Below are 16,241 nucleotides of genomic sequence, written 5' to 3'. Positions count from 1 at the left end.
AAAGAAGCGCTTGTTGGGAGGCAACCCAATGTTATATTTTATCTATTTTCCTTTGTTATTTTATGTTTTCTGTAGGTTGATGATCATGAGAAGTCACAAAATCAATTGAAAAAGCAAAAACAGAATAAAAAATAGAAAGAAAAACAGCACACCCTGGAGGAAGACCTTGCTGGCGTTTAAACGCCAGTAAGGGCAGCAAATGGGCGTTTAACGCCCAGTCTGGCACCATTCTGGGCGTTTAACGCCAGAAAGGGGCACCAGACTGGCGTTAAACACCAGGAAAGGGCAAGAAGCTGGCGTTAAACGCCAGAAATGGGCACCAGCCCGGCGTTTAACGCTCGAATTGGCACAGAGAGCAATTTTGCTCGCCATTTGGTGTAGGGATGACTTTTCCTTGACACCTCAGGATCTATGGACCCCACAGGATCCCCACCTACCCCACCACCCTCTCTCTTCTTCACCCATTCACCAATCACCTCAACACCTCTTCCCCAAAAACCCTTCACCTATCAAATCCCATCTTTCTCTTCACCACTCACATCCATCCTTCATAAAACTCCACCTACCTCACCATTCAAATTTAAACCACTTTCCCTCCCAAACCCACCCTCCCATAGCCGAAACCTACCCCTCTCTCCACCCCTATATAAACCCACCTTCACTCCTTCATTTTCACACACCCTAAACACTACTTCTCCCCCTTTGGCCGAACCACAAAGCCACCTCCATCTCCTCTATTTCTTCTTCTTCTACTCTCTTCTTTCTTCTTTTGCTCGAGGACGAGCAAAACTTTTAAGTTTGGTGTGGTAAAAGCATTGCTTTTTGTTTTTCCATAACCATTTATGGCATCTAAGGCCGGAGAAACCTCTAGAAAGAGGAAAGGGAAGGCAAAAGCTTCCACCTCCAAGTCATGGGAGATGGAGAGATTCATCTCAAGGGTGTATCAAGACCACTTCTATGAAGTTGTGGCCTTGAAGAAGGTGATCCCCGAGGTCCCTTTCAAACTCAAAAAGAGTGAATATCCGGGGATCCGACATGAGATTCGAAGAAGAGGTTGGGAAGTTCTTACCAACCCCATTCAACAAGTCGAAATCTTAATGGTTCAAAAGTTCTATGCCAATGCATGGATCACCAAGAACCATGATCAAAGTATGAACCCGGACCCAAAGAATTGGCTTACAATGGTTCGGGGGAAATACTTAGATTTTAGTCCGGAAAATGTAAGGTTGGCATTCAACTTGCCCATGATGCAAGGAGATGAACACCCTTACACTAGAAGGGTCAACTTTGATCAAAGGTTAGACCAAGTCCTCATAGACATCTGTGAAGAGGGCGCCCAATGGAAGAGAGATTCAAGAGGGAAGCCGGTTCAACTGAGAAGGCATGACCTCAAGCCCATAGCTAGAGGATGGTTGGAGTTTATCCAACGCTCAATCATTCCCACTAGCAATCGGTCTGAAGTTACTCTAGACCGGGCCATCATGATTCATAGCATCATGATTGGAGAAGAAGTAGAAGTTCATGAGGTTATAGCCCAAGAACTTTATAAGGTGGCGGACAAGTCCTCTACCTTGGCAAGGTTAGCCTTTCCTCATCTCATTTGTCACCTCTGTTATTCAGTTGGAGTTGACATAGAGGGAGACATCCCCATTGATGAGGACAAGCCCATCACTAAGAAAAGGATGGAGCAAACAAGAGATCCCACTCATCATGAAATCCCTGAGATACCTCAAGGGATGCACTTTCCTCCACAAAACTATTGGGAGCAAATCAACACCTCCCTAGGAGAATTGAGTTCCAACATGGGACAACTAAGGGTGGAGCACCATGAACATTCCATTCTCCTCCATGAAATTAGAGAAGATCAAAGAATCATGAGAGAGGAACAACAAAGGCAAGGAAGAGACGTTGAGGAGCTCAAGTACTCCATAAGACCTTCAAGAGGAAGAACAAGCCGCCATCACTAAGGTGGACCCGTTCTTTAATCTCCTTGTCCTTCATTTTCCTGTTTTTCGAAAATCTATGTTTATGTTTATCTATGTTTGTGTCTTGTGATCATTAGTGTCTTAGTGTCTATGCCTTAAAGTTATGAATGTCCTATGAATCCATCACCGTTCTTAAATAAAAAATGTTCTTAATTGAAAAAGAGAAGAATTGCATGAGTTTTGAATTTTATAACAGATTAATTATTTTGATATGGTGGCAATACTTTTGTTTTCTGAATGTATGCTTAAACAGTGCATATGTCTTTTGAATTTGTGGTTCATGAATGTTGGCTCTTGAAAGAATGATGAAAAAAGAGACATGTTACTGAGGATCTGAAAAATCATAAAAATGATTCTTGAAGCAAGAAAAAGCAGTGAATACAAAAAAAAAAAGAAGAAGAAAAGAAAAAAAATGAATGAAAAAAAAAAGAGAAAAAGAAAGAAAAAGAAAGAAATAAAGTTGTGATCCAAGGCAAAAAGAGTGTGCTTAAGAACCCTGGACACCTCTAATTGGGGACTTTAGCAAAGCTGAGTCACAATCTGAAAAAGGTTCACCCAATTATGTGTCTGTGGCATGTATGTATCCGGTGGTAATACTGGAAGACAGAGTGTTCAAGACTCATAAAGTAGCTGTGTTCAAGAATCATCATACTTAACTAGGAGAATCAATAACACTATCTGGATTCTGAGTTCCTATAGAAGCCAATCATTCTGAATTTCAAAGGATAAAGTGAGATGCCAAAACTGTTTAGAGGCAAAAAGCTAAAAGCCCCGCTCATCTAATTAATACTGATCTTTATAGATGTTTTTGGAATTCATTGCATATTCTCTTCTCTTTATCTTATTTGATTTTCAGTTGCTTGGGGACAAGCAACAATTTAAGTTTGGTGTTGTGATGAGCGGATAATTTGTACGCTTTTTGGCATTGTTTTTAGTATGTTTTTAGTATGTTTTAGTTAGTTTTTAGTATATTTTTATTAGTTTTTAGTTAAAATTCACTTTTCTGGACTTTACTATGAGTTTGTGTGTTTTTCAGTGATTTCAGAAATTTTCTGGCTGAAATTGAGGGACCTGAGCAAAAATCTGATTCAGAGACTGAAATGGACTGTAGATGCTGTTGGATTTCTGACCTCCCTGCACTCGAAGTGGATTTTCTGGAGCTACAGAAGCCCAACTGGCGCGCTCTCAACGGCGTTGGAAAGTAGACATCCTGGGCTTTCCAGAAAAGTATAATAGTCCATACTTTGCTCGAGATTTGATGGCCCAAACCGGTGTTCCAAATCAGCTCAAGAATGCCCGGCGTTAAACGCCGGAACTGGCACAAGAATGGGAGTTAAACGCCCAAACTGGCACAAAAGCTGGCGTTTAACTCTAAGAAAAGTCTCTACATAAAAATGCTTCAATGCTCAGCCCAAGCACACACCAAGTGGGCCCAGAAGTGGATTTTTCTGTCATTTTCTCATTTCTGTAAAACCTTAGGCTACTAGTGGATTTTTCTGTCATTTACTCATCTTTTGATCACTTTAGATCTCTAGATCATCTTCAGACATCTAGTTCTTAGATCATTGGGAGGCTGGCCATTCGGCCATGCCTAGACCTTGTTCTTATGTATTTTCAACGGTGGAGTTTCTACACACCATAGATTAAGGTGTGGAGCTCTGCTGTACCTCGAGTATTAATGCAATTACCATTGTTCTTCTATTCAATTCAGCTTGTTCTTATTCCAAGATATTCATTCGTACCCGAGAACATGATGAATGTGATGATTATGTGACGCTCATCATCATTCTCACTTATGAACGAGTGCCTGACAACCACCTCCGTTCTACAAGCAAACAAGGCTTGAATGTTTATCTCTTGGATTCTTTAATCGAAATCTTCGTGGTATAAGCTAGAATTGATGGCGGCATTCAAGAGAATCCGGAAGGTTTAAACCTTGTCTGTGGTATTCTGAGTAGGATTCAATGATTGAATGACTGTGACGAGCTTCAAACTCCTGAAGGCTGGGCGTTAGTGACAGACGCAAAAGAATCAATGGATTCTACTCCAACCTGATTGAGGACCGACAGATGAATAGCCGTGCCGTGACAGGGTGCGTTGAACATTTTCACTGAGAGGACGGGATTGTAGCCACTGACAACGGTGATGCCCAACATACAGCTTGCCATGGAAAGGAGTAAGAAGGATTGGATGAAGACAGTAGGAAAGCAGAGAGACGGAAGGGACAAAGCATCTCCATTCGCTTATCTGAAGTTCTCACCAATGAATTACATAAGTATCTCTATCTCTATCTTTATGCTTTATTCATATATCATCCATAACCATTGGAATCTGCCTGACAAAGATTTACAAGGTGACCATAGCTTGCTTCATACCAACAATCTCCGTGGGATCGACCCTTACTCGCGTAAGGTTTATTACTTGGACGACCCAGTGCACTTGCTGGTTAGTTGTGCGAAGTTGTGTTTATATCATGGTATTGAGCACCAAGTTTTTGTATTCATTATCGAGGATTATTTGAGTTGTGAAAAGTAGTGATCACAATTTCGTGCACCAATGAGTTTACGTTTTCCTTCCTGATTTTGTGCTATGATTGAAAACATGCTTCTTTGGCTTTTATTTTCTTTTATTTAAATCCTCTCTTGTTATCATTCGATGTCTTGATATGTGTGTTAAGTGATTTCAGGGATTACAGGGCATGAATGGCTCAGAGGATGGAAAGGAAGCATGCAAAAGTAGAAGGAATACAAGAAGTTGAAGAAATTGCTAAGCTGTCAGTCTGACCTCTTTTCACTCAAACGGTCATAACGTGAGCTACAGAAGTCCAAATGACACAGTTCCAGTTGCGTTGGAAAGCTAACATTCGAGACTTTGCAACGATATATAATTTGTCATAGCTGCCCCGATTTTAGTTGACGCGAATGCGTGGATGACGCGCCCGCGTCGCATCTGCGAACTTCAATCCACGCAAACGCGTGGACGACGCCTCCGCGTCACTTTGCCACGACCTGTACGGACCAAAAAGTGCTGGGAATGACTTCTGGGCTGTTTTTGACCCAATTCTCGGCCCAGAAAACATAGATTAGAGGCTGGAAGTGGATCAGAATCAGAGGATACACTCATAACACACTTTTCATAATTTTAGATGTATTTTCAGAGAGAGAGGTTCTCTCCTCTCTCTTAGGATTTAGGATTAGGATTTCTATTAGGCTTAGGATTGTTTCTTCATACCAGGTTCAATAACTTATGTTTCTCTTCTATTTTTGTTTATTCTGAAGCTTTTATTTGTATTTGATTTATGTTGCCCAATTGGCTTATGAACTTTTCCATGTTAGAATTGACATCTCCATTCAATTTGAGGTATTTCAGATATTTATGATTTTAATTTAGTTTTCTATATTCTTGGCTCTGGTTGATTAATTGGTGACTCTTGATTTATCAAACTCATCGTGATTGATAATTGCTATTTTTGCTAATTGAATTGAATTCCAATAACTCTAGTCCTTTCTTAGGAATTGACTAGGACCTGAGGATCAAACTAATTAGTCCACTTGACTTTCCTTTGCTTTAGTAAAGGTTAACTAAGTGGGATCAAACTCAATTTTCATCACCATCGATAAGGATAACTAGGATAGGACTTCCAATTTCTCATATCTTACCAAGAGTTTATTTTACAGTTATTTATTTATTTTACGTGTCAATTAACATACTTCTTCCTTACTTTCAAAACCCCCAATTTACAAGAATCATAACCAATAATAAGAACATACCTCCCTGCAATTCCTTGAGAAGACGGCCCGAGGTTTGAATACTTCGGTTATCATTTTATTTAGGGGTTTGTTACTTGTGACAACCAAATGTTTGTACGAAGGGATTTTCTGTTGGTTTAGAATCTAAACTTACAACGCGACTATATTTTTATAAAATTCTTTACTAGCAAAAATCCTAACGTCAAAATGGTGCCGTTGCCGGGGAATTACAAACGTGTGCCTTATTATTGGTTATTGTAAATATTTTTCTCTTACTTGTTTATTTGTTTTTATTTTCCCTTCTTATTTTTGATAACTACTATGAATTCTTACCCCTCTCGCTTTGAGTTTGGTTCTACTTTTGTTGCAAGGAATGGAAGCTATAACAAGACTATACATCAAGGTCAAAGCAATCAAAGATGAGAGGAGCCACAAGGATTTGATCAACCCTCATGGCAACAACCACCTCTAATGGACTATCAACAACCATTCTGTGATGCATATCAAGGCAAGGGCTATGGTGAGCACTCTCTTGATTATCAACAACTACCACCATATGCCTATGAACCCTCTCCTCAACATGACTTTGGACCACCATACTCACAAGCCCCTTTCCGCCACTCACCTCCACATGACCCTAACCCATATCCACCATACCAACCACCCTATGAACCGTATGAACCATATGTAGAACCACCCCAATTCCACCCCAATTACTCCCAAGAACCACCACTGCCAATTTTTGGATCGACCTAAGAATCATAGGTTCGCCTCAAGGAATTAGTAGATCAATTTCATGCAACCCTTCATCAACTGGAGCAAGCAATAAATCAATTACCTTTCAGACGTTTGGACACTCAAGAAACCCCCATGGCTTCATGTGGAGAATATAATGAAGAACGTAGCATGAAGGAGATACTAGAAACTCCAATGGACAGTAAGGATCATGACTTTGTACTGGAACAAGTGGAGGAAGTCAGAATTATTGAAGAAGAAGAAGTGGTCGAAGATTTAGGAGATGCTGAGCCTCCATTGGAAAGTCCATTCATAGAGCCTCCTTCCAAGGTGTTTGATGTTGAAGTTGAGGAGGGTGTACAACCTCCAAGGTATCTCATGATTGAAGACTTTGAAGGGGATGATCAAGAGATGGATTCAATCATTAATGAATTCCTATCTACATTTGAATCCTCTCCCATTGGACTTGATATGGAGATTAAAGAAGAAGAAGCACAACCTCCCATGCCCTTGGTGAACAATGAAGAAAAAATTGAATCCGAAGAAAGCTACCAAGAGGAAGAGGTTGAAATTGAAGAAGCTTGCAAAGAGGTGGAAGATGTCGAAGAAGAGCACAAGGGAATGGAGCTTGCACGTTCATTAGAAATACCTTCCCCTAAGTTGCCATCATCCTTCACAATATTCAAGTAGGTAAAATTCATATCCCTTAGCTTTCTAATTTCACTTAAATACGGGCTATTGGAGACGGATGGTCAACTTAGAGCTCTTTGTGGCATTGAGAGTAAGAGGAAGATGGTCAGTGGTAAGAATTGTCCTGCAAGGTTCATTATGGTTGGAAGCTTTAAGTTTAAACGCGAAGGTTGGTGTAGAGCTCAACTAAATGGGTCTAAGAAGTTGTTTGGCCGCTTTAGTGAGAATTTAGACTGCTTGCCACCCGGATGGAATCATGATAATCAACTTGAAGATGGGTGTAGAAACAAGATTTGGGATCCAGGAATATATGAGGATCAACTTTGGGAGCTCGAAGCTTGTGGAGAACTTCATCAACGCTTGGTAAATTTACTTGGTATTGATAGAGCTTATTGGAAGTCCAAGCATTGGTGGAAGTTTCAGGATGAGTTCAAGCACAAGCTTCCATAACATGGAGCTCACCAAATGTCCAACTTAAGGACTTTAACTAAAAGTGCTAGGTGGGAGACAATCCACCGTGGTATGATCGTTCCCTTTCCATTTTGCTTTGTTTTTGAATTTTGTTTGAACCTGAAATTTTTGCATAACATTCATTGCATTTTGCATTCTGTATACTGCATAAAAAAAATCGCACGCGACGTGACAGCGTCGCTGACGCGTCCGCGTCATATGTGCGTTGGAAAGAAAAGAAAAGTGAACAGAGAGTCACGCAAAAGCGTGGCTGGAGGCGTGCCTTTGGCACAAATTGGTCCACGCGACCGCGTCGCTGACGTGTCCGCGTCATGTGGGAAAAACACCTCCCACGTGTCCGCGTCATGTGGAAAAAATGTCTCCCACGCATCGGCGTCACCCACGCGAACGCGTGCCTTGAAATTGACGTAAAAAGGGTGTATGGCCGAAAGTTGAGCTAGAATTGGGCTGGACTCGTGCTAGAAGCACAAGCCCTGCCACGCGTATACGTGCCCCATGCGTCAGCGCCGTTTTCAAATTTAGGCCATCCACGCGATCGCGTCAACCACGCAACCGCGTCACCCCAGATTTTTGGCAAAAATGCATTTACACAGAGAGTTGTGCGTACGCGAGGCTACTCTCGCGCCGCTAGCACAAATCGAGTCACGCGTCCGCGTTACTTGAATTTATCACAACCCACGCGATCGCGTGCACCACGCGTCCGCGTCATATGCGACGCACAGCTTATCCAGACCAGCGCCAACTATCTTATCTTTCTTAATCTTTTTTTCCCCTTTCTTAATCCTTTCTTCTTCCTTCTTTACTTTCTTCTATTATCTCTATTATTCATCTTATTCATTCTTTTTCTTCTTCTCTCATTACTATCTTCTTTCTCTTCTTCTCCATTTCTTTTCTGTATTTGCTGTTTTACATTGGTGTTACAATCTTTTTACTCATCTGTTGCATATCTCCTGCATTATTTTAGGTGCTTCTTAACTTGTTTGCTATTTAGTTGACATGCCTTGTACTTCTATTGTTTTCTCACTTGCATGTTGTAGCTACCATGTAATTGAGACCCTCATTATTTGGCATTAACCCACCAAGACTTTATTTTTATTCTTATTTTTATTTCTGGGTACACTTTTTCTTCTTTTTCCTCTTCTTTCAAGATGGCCACCACGAAGAGAGGGAAAAAGCTTCTAATTGGAGAGACAGGCAAGTCAATCTGCACAATCTATAGAGAAAGACATCAGTTGGAGCAGCCCGTCCACTTGTACATCTTAGCATGCACCGAGGACAGTGCAATCTTTAAGTGTGGGGAGGTCAATACCGATCTCCCTGGGTTAGTTATTTTCTGACTCAACACCAATGTTTAAACTTCTCTGTAGTTAGTTCTTGCATTTGCATGTTTGATTGCATTATAGTTAGATTTTGTGCATATTTTACTACAACTTGGTTGAAGTAATAAATTTCTTTTCAAGACTTTATTTTAAAATATTTCACTAATTTAAATTAAAAATTAAAATTTTCTATGTGTTAAATTTGTTTGAAGTTGTATTTGGAACATGGTTTTTGAATCAAAGAACACACAACCTGTGAGATTTTAGCTTATTTACATGGTTACATTATTTAACCATAAATTTTTATTCTTGTGTGTTTTCTTCTCTATGATTGCAATCGTTGCTTTATTCTATTCTATATGTCCATTATTTAGTGTATGTACATGTCTGCATATGATTGAGGTCATATTTGATTATTAACTCACTTATCCCAAATAAAGCCTACCCTTTTATGTCACCCTTGTTAGCCACCTTGAGCTTTTTACTCCCCTCTTGTTTTATAACCACATTACTAGCCTTAAGCAGAAAAACAAAATAAAAATCCCAAGTTGAATTCTTGGTTAGCTTAAGATAGATATTGTGTATAATTTAAATGTGGAGAATTTTATGGGAACATGGGATGATAGAAAAAAGTAGGGAATTGAATTGAATAAGTTATTTGAAAATTTAGGAAGCATGCTCATATGAAATCAAAATAATTAAATTACCATGTGCATTGATAAGAAAATAAAAAAAATAAAAATAAAAAAATATTAAGTAATTAAATAAGGGGATACAAAAAAATATATATTACCCCAAATGCAAAATAAAAAGAATCAATGCACATGGGACAAAACTCAAAAACAAGTTTCATACATGAGCGTGTAATACAAAAGTGGAAAAAATTTGGGTAGCTAGGTAAGGCATTTTAAATTATATAAAGTGTGTATGTTAGGTGAGATCTTAGACTAATCAAGGATTCACTTTGCTAGCTAACTTAGCCTTATACATATATCCTCACCTTTACCTTAGCCCCATTACAACCTTGAAAAGACCTCATGATGTTTGCATTTGTACATTAAATATTTGTTGATTGGTTAGATGAAGAACAAAGTTTATAAAGCATGATTAGAGAAGAATAGAGTGATTACCCTATACACTAGAGAGACTAGAGTGAGACATACACTACCAGTGAGGGTTCAATGCTTGATTCTATGTTCCTTGCTTTCATGAGCTATCTTCTTACAAGTTTACTTGCTTTTACTGTATGATTTGAATTAGTGGAATTTGAATTATTTTTGTCTTGGAGAACTTATTTACTTTTAACCAAGTAGGTAGAAACATCTTTGCATGTAGTTGCATTCATATAGATAGGTTGCATTTCATATATTCTATCATTCCTCTTCACTCTTTTAGTTCTCTTGAGCTTAGCATGAGGACATGCTAATGTTTAAGTGTGGGGAGGTTGATAAACCACTATTTTATGGTTTATATTGTGCTAAATTGAGTGGATTTTATCAATCTTACGTACACTTATTCATATTAATTGCATGAGTTTACATTTTCCTTCCTGATTTTGTGCTATGATTGAAAACATGCTTCTTTGGCTTTTATTTTCTTTTATTTAAATCCTCTATTGTTATCATTCGATGCCTTGATATGTGTGTTAAGTGATTTCAGGGATTACAGGGCATGAATGGCTCAGAGGATGGAAAGGAAACATGCAAAAGTGGAAGGAATACAAGAAGTTGAAGAAATTGCTAAGCTGTTAGTTTGACCTCTTCGCACTCAAACGGTCATAACTTGACTACAAAGGTCCAAATAACGTGGTTCCAGTTGCGTTGGAAAGCTAACATCCGGGACTTTGCAACGATATATAATTTGCCATAGCTGCCCCAAAGTTAGGTGATGCGAACGCGTGGATGACGTGCCCGCGTCGCATCTGCGAACTTCAATCCACGCAAACGCATGGATGACGCCTCCGCGTCACTTTGCCGCGACCTGTACGGACCAAAAAGCACTGGGAGTGACTTCTAGGCTATTTTTGACCCAGTTCACGGCCCAAAAAACACAGATTAGATGCTAGGAGTGGAGCAGAATCAGAGGATACACTCATAACACACTTTTCATAATTTTAGATGTAGTTTTCAGAGAGAGAGGTTCTCTCCTCTCTCTTAGGATTTAGGATTAGGATTTATATTAGGATTAGGATTGTTTCTTCATACCAGGTTCAATAACTTATGTTTCTCTTCTATTTTTGTTTATTCTAAAGCTTTTATTTGTATTTGATTTATGTTGCCCAATTGGCTTATGAACTTTTCCATGTTAGAATTGACATCTCCATGCAATTTGAGGTATTCCAGATATTTATGATTTTAATTTAGTTGTCTATATTCTTGGCTCTGGTTGACTAATTGGTGACTCTTGAGTTATCAAACTCATCATGATTGATAATTGCTATTTTTGCTAATTGAATTGAATTCCAATAACTCTAGTCCTTTCTTAGGAATTGACTAGGACCTGAGGATCAAACTAATTAGTCCACTTGACTTTCCTTTGCTTTAGTAAAGGTTAACTAAGTGGGATTAAACTCAATTCTCATCACCATCGATAAGGATAACTAGGATAGGACTTCCAATTTCTCATATCTTGCCAAGAGTTTATTTTACAGTTATTTATTTATTTTACCTGTCAATTAACATACTTCTTCCTAACTTTCAAAACCCCCAATTTACAAGACTCATAACCAATAATAAGAACATACCTCCCTGCAATTCCTTGAGATGACGACCCGTGGTTTGAATACTTCGGTTATCAATTTATTTAGTGGTTTGTTACTTGTGACAACCAAATGTTTGTACGATTGGATTTTATGTTGGTTTAGAATCTGTACTTACAACGCGAATATATTTTTATAAAATTCTTTACTAGCAAAAATCCTAACGTCACCCACTCCAAGTACTGGGATGACTAATTTAGAAAGTGTATAAATAGGAAAACATTCAATTTCATTAGGGACTTTTTTTATTTTTTATTTTAGCTTTCTTTTAGTTCTTTCTTTGAGTTGGAGATCTAAGTTTATTTTCCTTTTATGTTCTTTATTTTCTTCTTCTGCAATTTATTTTCTAATTTTGGGTACTAGAGCAATAATGAACTAAACCCTACCTTCATTTGGGGGAGGAGCTCTATTGTAATTCCCATGAATCAATGAAATTCTTCTTCTTCTTAATTCATCCTTGTAGCTATTGGGTACCTTCTGTTTTGACTTATAATTCTTCACTCTAGAAGGAGGTTGAATTCATGAATACTTGTGTGAGCCTCGGAAGGGGAATCACTTGCATTAGAATTGGAGCTCTATCCTTCACTACTCTCTTGATCAACACTATTCGGGAGGAATTGAGATCTTGGGAGTTAGTGTGGCTTATGGATGAGAGATTTGCACTTAACCTCTTCTCATGATAATTAGATCAAGGAATTGGCAAGAGTGATTGTGATTTGAGAGATTGGGTTACCAAGGAATTGGGATTCAATCAATTTCAATCCGCCATAGATCTACTAGATGATTGGGAAAGAAGTTGAGACCTAATTGATTCATGAAGGATTATAGTATCTCCAATCCCTGATGAATCAATTTCTTTGAATTTCCTTCACTTTGATTCCTTTGCATTTGCTGCAAGTTACATTTATTTGTTCTGTTTTAATTCCCAATACCCAAATCCTTTTATTATTCATGTAATTCAAGTTTCCTTGCTATTTAGTATTCCTGCACTTTTTATTCCTGCACTTTAAGATTCAGCACTTTTGATTTCTTGCACCTTAAGTTTCAGTCAAATTTAGTTTTCTGCCATTTACTTCCTGCCAATTTACTCTCAACAATTTAAATTCCTTTTCATTTACTTTCTGTTAAATCAAATTCACTCAATTCATCAATATTTGCTTAACTAAATTCATCACCTAACTAAAATTGCTTAATCCTTCAATCCCTGTGGGATCGACCTCACTCTTGTGAGTTATTATTACTTGATGCCACCTGGTACACTTACCGGTAAGATTGTGTGGAAATACAATTTTTCACCCCATCAGCAAGCTCGATAACACAATCACGAAGAACCTAGTTTTTCAACCGTATCGGTTAGGAGTATTGATTCTAGTTTTCGTAAATAGTCTCTGTTTGATGAACCGGACTCGATTCTTGAAAGAAGAGAGATAATAGTATAATATTATCATTATATTATTATTATTATTAGAAGATTCTTGAATGATATTATAAGATTACCTGGTCTGTTTTAGTTAAAAATAGGAAATCGGTTTAACCAGGTTCACAGTTCACTGGTGCGGCTTAGCACCAGCACTCTTTGATGACTTTAGCAATGCTAATGCCTTATCATACATGTTTTATTCTCATATTAAATATGATACTAGTGTCATTTATGCTACTAGCTTAGAAAAGAATTTTTAGAGATGTTTTTACGAGTGTTCCGATACATCTAGTATTAGTAGTTATACACTTGAGATATTTTAATATTATTTTAATCCACCTCCAAGCGAACGAATCACAACTCACCTTACACCCCCAAGACCTCCAAAGCTGTCTCATTTCTTCATTTTGGCCGAAAATTACGAGTGAGAAAAGAGTGAAACTTTCATAACACTTAAATCTTCAAAGCTTGATTTTTTCTTAACTAAAACTCAAACCAAAACTCTGATTACACCAAAATGATCCTCTCTTCTTCCTCTACATAACCATATAACATATAAAGGATGTAAATAAGGTGAGATGGCTGTCTCCCTCCCTCTTTGATGAGCGGATAATCTATACGCTTTTTGGCATTGTTTTTAGGTAGTTTTTAGTATGATCTAGTTACTTTTAAGGATGTTTTCAATAGTTTTATGCTAAATTCACATTTCTGGACTTTACTATGAGTTTGTATGCTTTTTTTGTGATTTCAGGTAATTTCTGGCTGAAATTGAGGGACCTGAGCAAAACTCTGATAGGAGGCTGATAAAGGACTGCTGATGCTGTTGGAATCTCACCTCCCTGCACTCAAAATAGATTTTCTAGAGCTAAAAAACTTCAAATTGCGCGCTCTCAACGGCGTTGGAAAGTAGACATCCAGAGCTTTCCAGCAATATATAATAGTCTATACTTTATTCGTAATTCGATGATGTAAACTGGCGCTCAATGCTAGTTCCATGCTGCATTCTAGAGTCAAACGCCAGAAACACGTTACGAACCAGAGTTGAACGCCCAAAACATGTTACAACTTGGCGTTCAACTCCGAGAGAAGCCTCAGCTCGTGTATAGATTAAGCTCAGCCCAAGCACACACCAAGTGGGCCCCGGAAGTGGATTTCTGCATCAATTACTTACTTCTGTAAACCCTAAGTAGCTAGTTTATTATAAATAGGACATTTTACTATTGTATTCTCATCCTGGATTGTATTTTTGATCCTGTGATCACGTTTTGGGGGCTGGCCATTCGGCCATGCCTGGACCTTCATCACTTATGTATTTTCAACGGTGGAGTTTCTACAGACCATAGATTAAGGGTGTGGAGCTCTGCTGTACCTCGAGTTTTGATGCAATTACTACTATTTTCTATTCAATTCCGCTTGTTCTTATTCTAAGATATTCGTTGCACTTCAACATGATGAATGTGATGATCCGTGACACTCATCATCATTCTCACCTATGAACGCGTGACTGACAACCACTTCCGTTCTACCTTAGACCGGGCGCATATCTCTTGGATTCCTTAATCAGAATCTTCGTGGTATAACCTAGAATTGATGGCGGCATTCATGGGAATCCGGAAAGTCTAACCTTGTCTGTGGTATTCCGAGTAGGATTTTGGGATTGAATGACTGTGACGAGATTCAAACTCGCGATTGCTGGGCGTGATGACAAACGCAAAAGAATCAAGGGATTCTATTCCAATATGATCGAGAACCGACAGATGATTAGCCGTGCTGTGACAGAGTATTTGGACCATTTTCACTGAGAGGATGGGATGTAGCCATTGACAACGGTGATGCCCTACATACAGCTTGCCATGAAAAGAAGTAAGAAGGATTGTAGGAAGACAGTAGGAAACTAGAGATCCAACAGGGACAAGCATCTCCACGCACTTATCTGAAATTCCCACCATTGGATTACATGAGTAACTTTATCTTTATTTTCTATTTAATTTATTATTATTATTCAAAAATCCAATAATCTCTTAATATAGTTGAATCCGCCTGACTGGGATTTGCAAGATGACCATAGCTTGCTTCATACCAACAATCTCTGTGGGATCGACCCTTACTCACGTAAGGTATTACTTGGACGACCCAGTACACTTGCTGGTTAGTTGTGCGGAGTTGTGACAAAGTGTGATTCATGTCTAAGAGCACCAAGTCTTTGGAGCCATTGTTGATGATAACAATTTCGTGCACCAAGTTTTTGGCGCCGTTGCAGGGGATTGTTCGAGTATGGACAACTGACGATTCATCTTGTTGCTCAGATTAGGTAATTTTCTTTTTGTTTTATTTTCAAAAAAAAAATTTCAAAACAAAAAAAATCCTTCAAAAATTTTTTCTCTTTTTCGTTTTTCTAAAGAATATTTTCGAAAAAAAAAATAAAAGAAAATACAAAAAAATCATAAAATCATAAAAAACAAAAAATATTTTGTGTTTCTTGTTTGAGTTTTTAGTCAATTTTTAAGATTGGTGTCAATTGCATGTTTTTAAAATTTTATGCATTTTTCGAAAATTCATGCATTCATGGTGTTCTTCATGATCTTCAAGTTGTTCTTGGTAAGTCTTCTTGTTTTTTTTTGTGACGGTAAGTCTTCTTGTTTGATCTTGATGTTTTCTTGTTTTGTGTCTTTTATTGTTTTTCATATGAATTTTTGCATTCATAGTATCCATGCATTAAAGAATTCTAAGTTTGGTGTCTTGCATGTTTTCTTTGCATCAAAAATTATTCAAAAATATGTTCTTGATGTTCATCATGATCTTCAAAGTGTTCTTGGTGTTCATCTTGACATTCATAGTGTTATTGCATGCATCATGAGTTTTGATTCACAATTTTCATGTTGTGAGTCATTTTTGTTGTTTTTCTCTCTCATCATTAAAAATTCAAAAATAAAAAAAAATATATCTTTTCCTTATTTCTTTCCTAATTTTAGAAAATTTGAGTTGACTTTGTCAAAAATTTTTAAAATTAGTTGTTTCTCATAAGTCAAGTCAAATTTTCAATTTTAAAAATCCTATCTTTTCAAATTATTTTTTTCAAAAATCAAATCTTTTTTCATTTTTATCTTATTAATT

The sequence above is a fragment of the Arachis stenosperma genome, chromosome 3 (genome assembly GCF_014773155.1).
Source record: "Arachis stenosperma cultivar V10309 chromosome 3, arast.V10309.gnm1.PFL2, whole genome shotgun sequence".
NCBI classification, from domain to species: domain Eukaryota; kingdom Viridiplantae; phylum Streptophyta; class Magnoliopsida; order Fabales; family Fabaceae; genus Arachis; species Arachis stenosperma.
This window is presented reverse-complemented; position numbering follows the sequence as displayed.